Genomic DNA, 6,183 nt, shown 5'->3' on the forward strand with positions numbered 1-6,183 from the left:
CGAGTAAGGCCACTCAGAGACATCCATTTCCCAGGTATATGCCCCCTACGCACTTTTGGTGGCGCAACTCGCATGAACAGTCCCACCTCGACCCCGTAAACAAGCTTTTTTGCCTCGAAGAGTTCGTCGGAGACGAAGAAGCAACCTTCAGTGCAAACGTAGCACTCTTTTGTGCAACCGCCCAAACAACGCCCCCTCTACCCTCTGTCGAAACACTCGGCATTGCTGCTCCCTAAGGTGAGCTTCTCCTCATAGGCAATTCCGCTCTTATCCGGTCACGTTTGTGTGCCCGAATTTCGCAAGGCAACCTCCATGGGACATGGAAAAGACTCGAGAAGAGAGCTCGCTCACGGGAGAGAGAAGCCAAGGAGACCACGAGAGTGCTGAGAGTGGGACAGCGCTGAATAGGCGGGAGAAGCCTGCGCGTATAAACGGAGATATATATCCAATTGCAACGAAGGAACGTGCCAAAGATCGAGAACAATGGCAGAAATGCTAGTAACGTGCACTTCGGGACCAACGCATCACCGGAAGACAACCGCCAAACATCGAAAGAGTCGCGATGCTCCGCAACCTACGTGCAAAGCGGTCGCACACCGGGTAAGGGAGTGAGAGCCCCAAACATAGCTGGGCGAGGCGCTCACTCCGCTCTTTAATATCTCGTTAATACCGCCAAGGAAATGGCACAAGCACACACACACAAGCATCCTCGGAAGAGGACAGTTCGAGTGACAGGTCAAATCCAAGAGTTCCGAAGACTACCTCCAGGAACAATCGGGAACAAGACCGATTACAAGTCGTCGAGTCTGTTACTGGGCGAACACGAGATGCGCACAGGAAATCGATCAGCCCTCACAATGGCCCAAGGCCAGAGATCGGACTGCTACGATTTACCCCAACAATCATCGTGCCACTCTTCGCAGAGAGGTGATAGACGCCAACGAGCCCGCGCATAGCAATCGAGGTGTAAAAAGGGCGTTGAAGGCAGGAAGCCTGGACGAAAGAGGCTACGAGGTCACCTCGAAGCGGTCTAAGAATCGGGCGCACTTGGGGCGACTACCAGTGCCAACCCCTTATCCCGCGGTGCGTCCGACACACAGAAATTTCCAAGGCGGCCAAGGAGCCTCCCCGCATAGCAATCGGGGTGTGAGGTTACGGATGCAGCATTGATAGCAATCGAGGTGTGAGGCGAAGGATGCAGAAGTGAGAGCCGAGGGATGTAGCAGAGATAGCAATCGGGGTGTGTGATGCAGAAGAGATAGCAATCGAGGTGTGCGGTGGGAAGGGCCCAGCAGCCAGAATGCATGAAGCGACGGATGAAGCAGTGATGACAACCGGGCTGTGAGGAGAGGAGGGATGCAGCCAAGAAAGCAATCAGGGCTCGAGGCAAGGGATGCATCAAGGATAGCAATCATGTTGTGAGGCGAGATTCCAAAGGCTAAACGTGAGAGGCTGCAGGGTCGACTCAGAGAGGTCTATGCATGTGAGAGGCTGAAAGCAAGGTCGACTCGGAGCGGTCTATGCATCGGGCGCGCTTGGGGCGACTACCAGTGCCAACCCCTTATCCCGCGACGCGTCCGACAAAGAGAACGTTCCAAGGCGGCAGAGGAGGTTACCAGCCGAAGGATGCAGTAGCAATAACAGGTATAGTTCCGCGGCGGCCGAGAAGACTCACCGCATAGGAATCGGGATGCGAGGCGAGGGATGCGGCGGGAAGGCCCCGACGGCTAAACGGAAGAGGCTGCAGGGCCGCCTCGGAATGGTCCAAGCATCGGATGCGATTGGGACGACTACCAGTGCCAACCCCTTATCCCGCGATGCGTCCGATACACAGATAGTTCCAAGGCGGCCGAGGAGCCTCACCGCATATCAATCGGGGTGCGAGGCGAGGGATGGGGCGGGAAGGCCCCAACGGCTAGACGGAAGAGGCTTCAGGGCCACCTCGGAATGGTCCAAGCATCGGACGCGCTTGGGGCGACTGCCAGTGCCAACCCCTTATCCCGCGATGCGTCCGATACACAGATGGTTCCAAGGCGGCCGAGGAGCCTCACCGCATAGCAATCGGGGGTGCGAGGCGAGGGATGGGGCGGGAAGGCCCCAACGGCTAGACGGAAGAGGCTTCAGGGCCGCCTAGGAATGGTCCAAGCATCGGACACGCTTGGGGCGACTACCAGTGACAGCCCCCTATCCCGCGATGCGTCCGATACGAAGATGGTTCCAAGGCGGCCGAGGAGCCTCACCGCATAGCAATCGGGGTGCGAGGTGGGGGATGCGGCGAGATGGCCCCAACGGCTAGACGGAAGAGGCCACAGGGCCGCGTCGGAATAGTCCAAGCATCGGACGCGCTTGGGGCGACTACCAGTGACAACCCCTTATCCCGCGATGCGTCCGATACGAAGATAGTTCCAAGGCGGCCGAGGAGCCTCACCGCATAGCAATCGGGGTGCGAGGTGGGGGATGCGGCGAGATGGCCCCAACGGCTAGACGGAAGAGGCTGCAGGGCCGCCTCGGAATAGTCCAAGCATCGGACGCGCTTGGGGCCACTACCAGTGACAACCCCTTATCCCGCAATGCGTCCGATACGAAGATAGTTCCAAGGCGGCCGAAGAGCCTCACCGCATAGCAATCGGGGTGCGAGGTGGGGGATGCGGCGAGATGGCCCCAACGGCTAGACGGAAGAGGCCACAGGGCCGCCTCGGAATAGTCCAAGCATCGGACGCGCTTGGGGCGACTACCAGTGACAACCCCTTATCCCGCGATGCGTCCGATACGAAGATAGTTCCCAGGCGGCCGAGGAGCCTCACCGCATAGCAATCGGGGTGCGAGGCGAGGGATGCGGCGAGATGGCCCCAAAGGCTAGACGGAAGAGGCTGCAGGGCTGCCTCGGAATAGTCCAAGCATCGGACGCGCTTGGGGCGACTACCACTGCCAACCCCTTATCCCGCGATGCGTCCGATACACAGATAGTTCCGAGGCGGCCGAGGAGGTGGGGGATGCAGCGAGATGGCCCCAACGGCTAGACGGAAGAGGCTGCAGGGCCGCCTCGGAATAGTCCAAGCATCGGACGCGCTTGGGGCGACTACCAGTGACAACCCCTTATCCCGCGATGCGTCCGATACACAGATAGTTCCGAGGCGGCCAAGGAGCCTCACCGCATAGCAATCGTGGTGCGAGGTGGGGGATGCGGCGAGATGGCCCCAACGGCTAGACGGAAGAGGCTGCAGGGCCGCCTCGGAATGGTCCAAGCATCGGATGCGCTTGGGGCGACTACCACTGCCAACCCCTTATCCCGCGATGCGTCCGATACACAGATAGTTCCAAGGCGGCCGAGGAGCCTCACAGCATAGCAATCGGGGTGCGAGGCGAGGGATGCGGCGAGAAAGCCCCAACGGCTAGAGGGAAGAGGCTTCAGGTCCGCCTCGGAATGGTCCAAGCATCGGACGCGCTTGGGGCGACTACCAGTGACAACCCCTTATCCCGCGACGCGTCCGATACACAGATAGTTCCAAGGCGGCCGAGGAGCCTCACCGCATAGCAATCGGGGTGCGAGGCGAGGGATGCGGCGAGAAGGACCCAACGGCTACACGGAAGAGGCTTCGGGGCCGCCTCGGAATGGTCCAAGCATCGGACGCGCTTGGGGCGACTACCAGTGACAACCCCTTATCTCGCGACGCGTCCGATACACAGATAGTTCCAAGGCGGCCGAGGAGCCTCACCGCATAGCAATCGGGGTGCGAGGCGAGGGATGCGGCGAGAAGGACCCAACGGCTACACGGAAGAGGCTTCGGGGCCGCCTCGGAATGGTCCAAGCATCGGACGCGCTTGGGGCGACTACCAGTGACAACCCCTTATCCCGCGACGCGTCCGATACACAGATAGTTCCAAGGCGGCCGAGGAGCCTCACCGCATAGCAATCGGGGTGCGAGGCGAGGGATGCGGCGAGAAGGACCCAACGGCTAGACGGAAGAGGCTTCGGGTCCGCCTCGGAATGGTCCAAGCATCGGACGCGCTTGGGGCGACTACCAGTGACAACCCCTTATCCCGCGACGCGTCCGATACACAGATAGTTCCAAGGCGGCCGAGGAGCCTCACCGCATAGCAATCGGGGTGCGAGGCGAGGGATGCGGCGAGAAGGACCCAACGGCTAGACGGAAGAGGCTTCGGGTCCGCCTCGGAATGGTCCAAGCATCGGACGCGCTTGGGGCGACTACCAGTGACAACCCCTTATCCCGCGACGCGTCCGATACACAGATAGTTCCAAGGCGGCCGAGGAGCCTCACCGCATAGCAATCGGGGTGCGAGGCGAGGGATGCGGCGAGAAGGACCCAACGGCTAGACGGAAGAGGCTTCGGGTCCGCCTCGGAATGGTCCAAGCATCGGACGCGCTTGGGGCGACTACCAGTGACAACCCCTTATCCCGCGACGCGTCCGATACACAGATAGTTCCGAGGCGGCCGAGGAGCCTCACCGCATAGCAATCGGGGTGCGAGGCGAAGGATGCGGCGAGAAGGACCCAACGGCTAGACGGAAGAGGCTTCGGGTCCGCCTCGGAATGGTCTAAGCATCGGACGCGCTTGGGGCGACTACCAGTGACAACCCCTTATCCCGCGACGCGTCCGATACACAGATAGTTCCAAGGCGGCCGAGGAGCCTCACCGCATAGCAATCGGGGTGCGAGGCGAGGGATGCGGCGAGAAGGACCCAACGGCTAGACGGAAGAGGCTTCAGGGCCGCCTCGGAATGGTCCAAGCATCGGACGCGCTTGGGGCGACTACCAATGACAACCCCTTATCCCGCGACGCGTCCGATACACAGATAGTTCCGAGGCGGCCGAGGAGCCTCACCGCATAGCAATCGGGGTGCGAGGCGAGGGATGCGGCGAGAAGGACCCAACGGCTAGACGGAAGAGGCTTCAGGGCCGCCTCGGAATGGTCCAAGCATCGGACGCGCTTGGGGCGACTACCAGTGACAACCCCTTATCCCGCGACGCGTCCGATACACAGATAGTTCCGAGGCGGCCGAGGAGCCTCACCGCATAGCAATCGGGGTGCGAGGCGAGGGATGCGGCGAGAAGGACCCAACGGCTAGACGGAAGAGGCTTCAGGGCCGCCTCGGAATGGTCCAAGCATCGGACGCGCTTGGGGCGACTACCGTTGCCAACCCCTTATCCCGCGATGCGTCTGATACACAGATAGTTCCGAGGCGGCCGAGGAGCCTCACCGCATAGCAATCGGGTTGCGAGGCAGATTATTGGGAAGGGAACCCCCTGGGATGCGGCTCAAGCAGTGCCCAAAGGGACTGGAATGCGGAATCACATCGAGAGACCCAAATGCTATACGAGGGCTCAAATCGAATTATCGATTTGGCCACGACATGGACGCATCGGAACGACTACCTTTGCCGAACCACTCGCAATTGCATCCATACCGAAACCAATAGACATTTCCGTTAGAGCCCTCGCATAGCATTCGGGAATCTCGCATGCCCCTCTAAATCGACCAATGCTGGCGCTCAATGAAAATCCGAGCGCTACCACCGTTCGAGCGCCAGCATTGGTCGAGTTAGAGGGGCACGGGGGAGAATGCTCCAGTCAACACCTCCCCTATATAAGTTATTTGTCCGATTCTCGCACAACCGTAGTCTGCCTCGTCGAATCAAACAACGGTCCCAGATTCCGACTTCCGTTCCGTAGAGACCCAAAAGCTAGATGGAGGCTCGCAAGAAAGAGAGTCGGCGCATAGCAATCGGGTTTCTCGAACGTTTAGGGACCGAGCTCACTTGCGGATAGGGCAAAATCCGCCAAGCAACCCAAAAGCTAGACGGGGGCTCGAATCGAATCGCCTAGGCGGCCACAACAACGACGTGTTGGATCGACTACCAGTGCCAAACCATTCAGCAAGACTAGTCTGTGTCGAGGCCGGATAGAGATTCTCAGAGAGCGCCCGCATAGCATTTAGGAGACCTGCCGCGTCCCTCACACTCGACAAATGGTGGTGCACGTTTATAAATCCGAGCGATCCCAACCCTTTCAAGCACCAACATCGGTCGAGATAGAGGGGCACGGAGGGGGCTGCGTGAGACAACACAGTCCCCTATATAAGTTATTTGTCCGATTCTCACACATCCGAAGAATGGTCATCAAATCGGACAACAGCCCAAACTTCCGACTTCCGTCCCAGAAAG

This window comes from Cryptomeria japonica, unplaced genomic scaffold (genome assembly GCF_030272615.1).
Source record: "Cryptomeria japonica unplaced genomic scaffold, Sugi_1.0 HiC_scaffold_73, whole genome shotgun sequence".
In the NCBI taxonomy this organism is placed as follows: domain Eukaryota; kingdom Viridiplantae; phylum Streptophyta; class Pinopsida; order Cupressales; family Cupressaceae; genus Cryptomeria; species Cryptomeria japonica.